We start from the raw sequence: 9854 nt of genomic DNA, 5'->3' as shown, positions 1-9854 counted from the left end.
ATTCTTGCAGTTCAGAAAATTAAATAGAGGTCAGCAATTTATGCCTAAGGTACCGGAGGTGGAGAGCCAAAGCAGGGCTATTAAACCCGGCAAATGTGCTTATGTGCTTTCAATTTTCTCGTGTTGTTTCTGCCGGGGTCTTCCACAACCAAATTGCTGCTGGTTTATGGATTGAAAAACCTCAGAGTGAGAGACAGCTTTTCTTCAGCACCTCTGCCAAATTGTCAGGACCGGTTTAGAGCCCGGGAAGCCCTCAGCCAGGAGGTCTCTGGGGAGCCCAGTTCCTGTGATAGGCTGCCATTAGCATCAACTTGAGTCAGCCCCCAAAGGCACCGGAGGGCCGGCTCATGTCCAATAGGAGTTCCATAAACTGCCAGAGACTACCCTTTTTATACGGGTAGGTTTTGTATTTGTAGATTTTTCTTATGACTGACTTGTGTCCCACCCATACTTCGGTTGGAAAGAAAGTCCTGGGGACTGGTATAAAGGGAAACACTGATGCCTAAAACCTCTGATCAATATCAGATACCGGTGGGTTGGTAGTGACCTCAGCACATCCTGGCAAGGAGATCCCAGAAGTGCTGGAAAGGAAAGCTTCTCAGTCTCTTTAACGGAGGGAGAACAGTGACCAGCGTGCTTGAGGAAAGGAGTTGAAAATCTAGATTCTGTGGGAAAACCTTGGAAAGGGCAAATATGACCGTCAGGCACATCCTCTGTGCCACATCCCGGCACCCGGGATGGGTTCTCAATGAACACGGATCGGCTCTAAGACACAATTCCAGGCTTACCGCTGTCCTCCCACCATGTTTATGAACACCCTAAACACCCCAACGCCCAGACAGCCTTTTTTTAGATTCAGTCCTTACTCAGCAAGACACGCATCTGGCAGCCGTGGCCTTTGACACAATACACTGAAAACCAATGATGGTGAACCTTCAACATCTCCCAGGGTCAAGTTGGACTAACTTGCATCAACAGTAACGCGAAGCTACTGGAAGCAGGCGGCATCCAAGTTGGACCCGGGCGGCCTGCCTGCTGCTAGGAGCCATGTTGTCGCAAACGCTCCTGTTTACATGAGAAAGAGCTCCATATTTGCTTGGCAAATAATTCAATACAAATTAGAACATTCAGTTCCAGTTTGGCCTGGTAGCCTCATGTAGACAGGGCTAAAACTTTAGTTGCCTTTTATGAACTACCAAAGGGGCCTAAGATACTAGGCCTAATGGAGACTTTCATGTGGTCACAGAATTGATTATCCCGGTTGGAAGCAAGAAGCTTGAAAGTGCACCAAAGTGCATGAAAGTGGAGAGAAGAAGGAAAGGGGGTTGGGCGGGAAGCTTCCTTACCCCTATAAAATTCTGGACCCCAGTTCTTAGGGCCTGTTTCTCACACCAGGGCAACCCCAGCATCCACAAGAATGCCACGAAATACGCACCCCCAATACAGACTCATGCATTTTCCAATTCTTAACAATTCACAGATAAAGAAATTAAGATACAGAGATTTTAAGTGACTTGGTCCAAGACCACAAGCTGCTTGGCGGACATCTTCGTATCTCAGTCTCAGCCTCTTTCTACCACAGGACAATCTGAGGGGAAAGGGAGAATCTTCCACAGCCTGCTACAGATGTAGCTGGTTGTTAAGCTTCACAGCTTTCATACTCCTGACTTGAGACACAGTTCAAGGTCCGAGGGGAGGATAAGGTTTGACTTCTCTTAACTGGAGCTGTGATTCCTCTGTCTGCCCTTTGCCAATCACGGGGGGCATCATGTCTCCAGACTGTGGGCAACGGCAGGGACCTGGGAGCTGCTCATCTACGTTCTAAGAGCAGTTGCTTGCCAGCCTCTGAGAAGGGCTGGACCGTGAGCCTTACCTTCTTCTGCAGCGTGGGTGACATGCCCACTTGCAAACATGAAAGAGAGAAATTTCCAGAATGTGTGTGAAGTAATGTTGTTGAGATTTTTAGCCAGTTCCTGTGCATCAAGGGTTTGGAATCTCTCCAGGCCATTGGTATTACTTCTTCTGGCACTAAAGAAGGGAGGAAGGAGAGAAGAAAAATCCTAAAGAAACACGGCACGGATGGCAAAAATCAGGAAAATAAAAGAGAAAACTCGGCCTCCAGAGAAGTGGCAACACTGATGCAAACATGCTGACATAAAAGGCAAGTGGCTATCTTGCAGGGTTAAAAAAAAAAAAAAAAAAAAAAAGTCCGGTGATGGATCACCACGCTGGCAAATGTTCCACGGTATTGAAAACAGAGCTAGCCACAAAATCATTTTTTCTCCAGGTTTTTTGTTTGGGTTGGAGGATGCAACATCAAGGGCACTTTTGGAGGAGATGTGTGTGGCGAGGCAAGGCAGAGCGCCGGCTCCCGCAGCAGTCTTCCGGGCTGATAGCTGCTCTTCTGCCCTGCTCTCCCCACCACACCCTCCGCTCTCCCCAGGACACAAGAAGATGCCTTGCAACCTCAGGGAACGGACACCCCCCGCACTTGCAAGCACAGACCTGGGTGAGTTGAGCAGTCAGACCCAGGGCGTCCTCTGACTGGTTAACCGCAGGCTGGAAGGAGAGCCTCCGAGAGGACGTGCACCCACAGGCACTGTGTTCTGACACCTGCCTTCATGCGGGTCAGAGAGAGTGGTATCGGGCTCTTTCTAAGACTTTTGGGGGCACTCTTAGAACGAAAGGGGCTCCTGGCCCCTCGCTCAGTATCCCCACCTGATTTTCCTCAAACACACTGCATCAAATTAGCTTTTGTCCCGATTCTAAGTCACACTCCAGGGAAAAATGAACGATGCGTTCCTGCCTTTAATCCGCTGCAGTGGATTTCAACAAATATTTATAGGGTGCCTACTATGTGCAGATTGCTGTGCTAGGTTACCTTGGAGGCTATAAAAAAAATGCTTGGCATGTGTCTTGCCCTCAGGGAACCCTGTTGTAAGCACAATGAGTTACTGCAGCCTGAATGCAAGGGACACTGAACTGCAGGAGATCAGAAAGGCCGGATGGAGAATGACTTCATGAATACTAGAGATAAGGGAGCGTGGGAGAAGAGCATCCCAGGAAGCAGGCACGGCAGCAGACAGGTGCTCAGAGACGGGAAAGCATGGAGCAGCCCTGAGCGGCTGAAGCCCAGGGTACACGGAAGAAGGGCTATCAGCCAGAAGAGGTAGGTTAGGGCTCAACTTAGTAGTCTTGAATGTCAGACTGAGAAATCTGGACCAGAAGGAAAGGAGACTGGAAGGAAGGAAAGGGAAGGGGCTGTAGGAAGGAAAGGGGCTGTAGGCTAAATCAAATCAGTCAGGTGAAACAAAGAAATAGTTGTGAATGAGAGCATGTCCAAGAGTTCCCTTGAATGGACAAACTGTTGTCTTCCTTTTCATTCAGTGCTTCATGCCACTGTGCCTCCGAAGGTTCTGTACAATGGAAAGAAAACCAACATCTGGGCCAGACAGATGTGTATTCAAGCAGTGATTCTAATATTACTTAGCTCTGGACCTTTGGGCAAGCCTTCGCAGTTGGTATGAATTAGCTCACCTTCTGACGTATTAGAAGCATCACATCGTCCTCTTTTTTCCCAGTTGGATGAAATGTGCCTCTGGATCTTCACCAGCAGGCAAGAAATGTATTCTCTGTAGTACTTGGGGGTGGGGGAAGGTGAGGGGATGAGCTGCCCCTCCATGGGCATGTTCACGAATCTTGTGCATCCAGAGAACATGGGGAAGGGCCTCTGTCCTTTGGTCGTCTCGGGCAACCCGAGTTCTTAATGCGCGAGCCCTCATGGTCCATCTGGAGGTGGTAGGCTCCATTTTCTCCAGGCCAAGCTTATCACGATCATCTTTCATTAGAGATCCCCAGACATGGCCGTGGAGGGTGACCGACTGCTTTACTGGGGACTGCCGGGGTTTCCAGGAAGCAAGTCTTTCAGTGTTAAAACCAGGGAAATAGGGTGAGTGGGCACCCTGCTTGGCACTCAATGTCCAAACCAATGGCATCCCCATGCCACCCCATGGGATAGCTCTGTCTACCCAGAGCTCTACTGGGGAGCAGGACGGGACTCATACTACCCTCCCATCGGTCTCTCAGAGCCGATTCTACTTCTTTAAACCAAAGCCCCAGCCAGGGTGAGGGATTTCTTCTGAATACCTGGCAACTTCTGTTTTGGGCTTTGAAACAAAACAGGCATCAAACAACTCCAGAAGCACAAGAGTCCAGAAGTCTGAACAAACAGGCCTGACCATTCTATCCATAGGTAAGAGGAGGAAAGTGTAGGGATAAAAGCAAAGGAACAAATTACTCACTTATTCTTCTCAGGGATCAGTCAGGCATTCGGCCAAAAAATACACACTGAGCCTGCACTCTGCCTACTCTGAGCCTTGTGCTAGGTGCTTGGCATGCCGTGGGGAGGTGACAGACAACAGCCCTCTCCTCACCGGACTTGCATTCTGTCGTTACTCTGACACAAGAAGGAAGCAGGAAGAAATCCCTCAAAGCAGTTTCCAGCTGCACACTCAATCTCGATGAGCCGCAGTTACCTCATCTGCAAAGTGGCATGGCGCCAGATGCGATAATGCGTGGAAGGCCCTCGCCACACCGCTCTGTCGAGCCGGCGTGCCGCTCCCGGCTGTCCAGACTTGCTTCTTGAAGCTACAGACTGCTTTTCTTTGATGCTTCCTTCAATTTCTGCTACGGTCTTGCTGTGTTCTGGAAGTCTTTGGATCACGGGCTCCATGGCCACATTCTTTTTCACGTTATCTCTTGTAATTCCCGGACTCTCCGGCACGACAGCCAATACGTGTAGGCTACACACTTAGGCAGAAAGTGAGAACTTGAACCCGCATCTTCCAGTTCCAAGCCTGTACTTTTGTCCCATGTCATATCACCCTCTGGTGGTTCCTCTGAAAGACCTGTTCCCTTTGCCCCCTGGCCTGGAGCTCTCGGGTTAGAGGTTAGGGTTACAGTTGCAGAGGCTGTGACCGAAGACACAGTGGCTTGTATTAGTCAGGGGAGGTTCACTGCTGTAACAAATCTCCCCAAAACCTCAGTGTCGTGATTCAGTAAAAGTTTATTTCTCCAGTAGGACTGTCTGACAAGGATCTATACAATCATTCAGGGCTTTTTCTGCATCTTCTAGGGTTTTTGTGATCTGCTGCATTCAGCCTGCACATCAGAAAAGAAAAAGGGCCCAAAGGATTATACCGGGGCTTCTTAATGGGCTAAGCTCAGAAGTGGCCGCATATTCTATTAGCCAGAACTCAGTCACATGGTCGCACCTAACTGCGAGGCATACTGGGAAACGTAGCGTCCAGGAGGAAAAGGCAGTGGGGTTCACTGAACACCCAGGAATCTTTGCCAGAGTGGACAACAGGATCCAAATGGCAGCAGTGTCCCAGACATGATCAACTCGTGGAACACTCCATCCACAAAATGGAAGTCTCCAGAGATCACTCCCTTTGCAGGACTGTGGTGAGGATGACGGAATGCACACAGAGCCCCAGGGCCAGTCACGGAGGAGACGGAGCGAGGGGTCATGACACAGACATGACCTCGAGCTCCCCTCACCAGCTTTAGGTCGTATGATCTCTGTGAGCAGAGAACCACATCTCAAAAGGATAGACACGAGCAGTCCGTCTCTCCTCGTGAGAGTAATAAGGAAGCTTATCTGAAATGAATGCTGTCTCAAAATCCCAAGGTACATGGGCACCAGTTTGCATTCAGAGAAGGAGACCATGAGCACACCAGAAACACAGCGCTGGGAGAAGACCAGAGGAGCAACAGGTGAGCGCCTGCAAAGCGAGCGTACTTCCCTTCCAAGAGCTACCTGGGCGGACTCCCAGTGGCCCTCTACCACCTGACCTATTTCTGGAAAACTGCCAACAGCTAGGAGTTTTGAAACTTTAATCTTATTTTAGAGACTAAAGCAGGGGTGCCCAATTAAGCAACCGATGGGTTAAGTGTCAGCGAGTTAAGTGTCTGACTCTGGATTTGGGCTCAGGTCATGATCTCACAGTTTGTGGGATCGAGCCCCATGTCAGGCTCTGTGCTGACAGCATGGAGCCTGCTTGGGATTCTCGCTCTCGCTTTAAATATATAAATAAATATATATAAATAAACTTTAAAAATATATATACATAAATATATATATAATATATAAACTTTATATATAAATACATATAATATATAAATATATAATTTATAAATAAATAATATATAAATATATAAATAAACTTTAAAAATATATAAATAATTTTATATATATAATATATAAATTTATTTGTATATAATATATAAATACATATAAATAAACTTTATATAAATAAATATATAAATAAACTTAAAAAAGAAAGATTAAGGCAGTGGTTCTCAAACCTGGCTATTTATCAGAACCATCTGAGGAAATTTTCAAAAATACAGAAGGCGGGCCCGAATATCTGAACTGCTTTAAGTTTCCTGGACAATTCTGAGGTAATCAGACTGGCACTGTTCCATTAACTTCATTAAGAACCATTATCCTACTGTATGAAAAGAAATCCTGAACACTTTTTTTGACATACCTATTTATCTACTTTATATAATTTGTTAAATAAAGCGAAACACCACCCTCACATATAATACCTTCCAGAGTGTTGAACTACACAAGCCAATGCACCATAATGTTAATTATAGACACTTTAAATTTGACAGATAAATGCTTGAATGGAGACACAGGGCTGCTCGGAAAGCAGAAGAGTTCTACTAGACTGAGTGATTTATCATTCACCCATTCAGCCCGTGAGCTGACAAATTATTATTGAGCCATTTGCCAGGTACTGTGCTAGGCTCTAAGAATATACGTATGAATGGGAAATCATTCCTGTAGTTCAAGAAGGCAAAGAAGAAAAGTGATAGCCAAGCTTGCTTCCTGAAAGTACCCAGGAAAATTGTTAAGTTTGTAACATTTTATTAGGAGCCTACGCACCTCCATATGGGAAGGCCATACTTCTCTCTTAATCACATTTCACCTCCCTGGAGTTAATTTGTTTATTCCATGGTGAATGGTCTCATTATTCATTGCAAATAATATAATGCTGTATCAAAGGATACCTCCTCCAGGAAGCCTTTCCAGATCACCAGAGCCAAAAATAATAGTTTCCTATGTGTTTTATTTGTTTTAGGTCACACCCTACCCTTGTATATTTGTTTTAACGTCATCTCCCTTCCCTTGTAGTGTTGACCTGTTTGAATGCTGTTTTCTTCAAAATATTTTCAGGGGAAAAATCCATTAAAGTATGCTAGACATCTAGCACTTTCCCAGGACCTGAGTGCCACCCATGAGAGCAAGCGTGGCAGCCTGATGGCTGCACCCTTGGCCACCATATTGCAAGTGCTGGCCACCAGAAAGGGCACTACCATGCCACCCTGCAGTGGGTGTGACTTATCCAACATATCCTTTATCGCTGGCATCTGTTTTATGTGTACAGATCAACAGTTTTGACATGTAATGACTGAGAAAAGGTCTGCAAATTATAGTACTGGAAAGAAATACACGAAGAGTAACATGATGTATGTTGAAAGGTAAGTTTTGGAGCAGCTGGAGAATTCTTCAGGGAAATGGCCATGGATGAGAAAACAGGGTAAAAGTCAGCAGGCGATTAAAGATTAGTGGGAGTCCTTTGACATAATGAGGGCCCTAAAACATCACCGTTTCCTGAAGGGCTGCCAGACAATTGCATGAATGGGCCCGAAGGAACACTGCAGGTCACAACTTGAGAGAATCTGGAGGGGAGAGAGGGGCCATTGGCAAATGTACAAAAGAGAGGTTGCAATTCTGCAAGGATTGTGCCATAAATAACCCTTCTAGCTCCAAGTCAGAGTTCCCATTTCCAAAAGGGCATCAACCCTGCCAAACTGGACAGGTATGACTATTTCATCCTGCTGAACTGGAAACTCTTTTAACAAAACATTCTGTGGCCCGTTCACATTTGACATCCTAGGGACTCTACTAGAGAGTCACGCCATTAAAATGAATGAATGGATGGATGGATGGATGGATGGATGGATGGATGGATTTCTAAATGAAACAGACCACTCACCATCCCCGACATGTCACTTAGGAAAAAAAACAAAAACAAAAAACTCCCAAGTTCTGAGCACAGATCATTTTTGTCAGCAATCTTCCAAGTGTCAGGGCTTCTCCAGAGGAGACCAGCAAGACAAAGAATGTTGGGCTGGGGATGAATCAGGCTCGAACTGTGGATAGAGGCTCACGCTTGTCACAGTCTGACTTTCAGGGATTATTCAGAGATAATCGGACAGTCTCTGGGTTCCCAGGGAGGTCCCATATTCAGTTTAATGAATGAGAAGAATTAGGGGAAATGTAGGGTTCCTCCAAAGGAGTAGGCTTGTCCAGGCCAGAGAACAGAGTGCTTGGAAGTTCTGAGGAGACAGTGAGGTGGGAGTGGGGGAAGCAGGAAGGGGCCGGTGCCGGTTACTACAGAGCAGCAGCTACACATTGGATGGGCTTAGACTTCACAAAAAGAGGACCGGGCTCATCAGCCCATTCCACAGCTCTGTAAGCACAAAATCGTTTGTATTTGGTTTGGAGAAGGTGTCCTGAAAAGCCAGGCTGGAGATTCAGCCCACCCTGCCCACAGAGACATAAGCACACACCACACCAGGGTGTACACCCTGAAGTCTTGCACATCCAGGGTGTCAGGAAAACCCTACCTAGTGGATTCGGCATGGTGGCAAGGGATTCTTCATGTCAAGCTGGGACGTTGCTGTATTTGCTCCTAAGAGGCTGCCTCCCCTGTGCCCCTGTTTGCCAAAGCCTGCAAGGCTGCCCTGCCTGACTGTCCCTAGTCCAGGGGAGGGGATGCTGGTGTGGAATGGGGGAGACCCTGTACCAATAAACCCAGAAAGGAGATTCAGAAACTCATCCCTCCTCACCTAGGCAATGCAGAGGACTTACAAAGAGAGCACCACCCTGCAGGGTGCCTAATAGGGCATTAACCCCACCCTCCAAGAGGAAGGAAAAAAAGGATTGGCAGTGAGTTTGAGTGTGGCCCAGGTTTATTGTTTGATTTTCCTCTCACTCAACACACGCGCGCACACACTGTGGAGGTGGCGAGGGTAGAGAGACCAACGTTGGGCACCTTTACGGGAAACCACGTGATTTTAGTAGGGTATGAAGTGGGAGAATGAAACGCTATCACTATAACAACTGACATCATACCTGCTCTTGGGAGGTCAACCGTCTTTGCTCAGTAAATACCCTGATAAGCAGCTTGGGGCAGAGAGTGAGACACTGAGCATAATAAACAGATAGCTGTTCCAAGGAGAAGATGAAAGGAGTTTGCATTTCCAGCCCAGAGTGAAGCTCGGCCAGTACTTGGAATGACAGGGTCGTGAAGCCCTCCAGTGGACAGGCACCCAAGACATTTGAAGAATGGGGAGAAACTCAGTTTCAGTGTGAAGTCTGTATTGCTACAATTTCTTACCTTCCCAAACTTCTTATTAGAATCTACTCATCACAAAAATTGCTTTTATGAGTAGAAACTGTGGCATGGAAGAGAAGGCTTACATTTCACATTTAGGTTGATATTTTGTGAACTGAATTTTGTGTTTAGGTTGATATTATGTGACACAGAAACAGCATAAAAGGGACAGTGAGATGATCCATAAACAGAGGAAGCAAGGGTGTAGAGCCGGGACAAAGGAGAAGAAAATAATTCCCCTAGAAATTCACAGCGATCCCGGGGAGTCTTGTGGACTTTCACTAGATGTGGAACTCAAGTTTGATCCAACCTCATCTAGATCTCAGGAAGAGAGGACCCAGCTGACAACAAGGTTATGGACTAATAACACATATCTGC

The 9854-nt window shown here is 46.7% G+C and overlaps 1 pseudogene; it reads left to right on the top strand.

The window, feature by feature from the left end:
* Positions 1-5696: 5696 nt before the first annotated feature.
* Positions 5697-9854, top strand: part of LOC132686934 (small nuclear ribonucleoprotein Sm D2 pseudogene) — a 31368-nt pseudogene continuing 27210 nt past the window's right edge.

Source organism: Panthera onca, chromosome F1 (genome assembly GCF_046562875.1).
Source record: "Panthera onca isolate mPanOnc1 chromosome F1, mPanOnc1 haplotype 2, whole genome shotgun sequence".
Taxonomy (NCBI): Eukaryota; Metazoa; Chordata; class Mammalia; order Carnivora; family Felidae; genus Panthera; species Panthera onca.
This window is presented reverse-complemented; position numbering and strand designations above follow the sequence as displayed.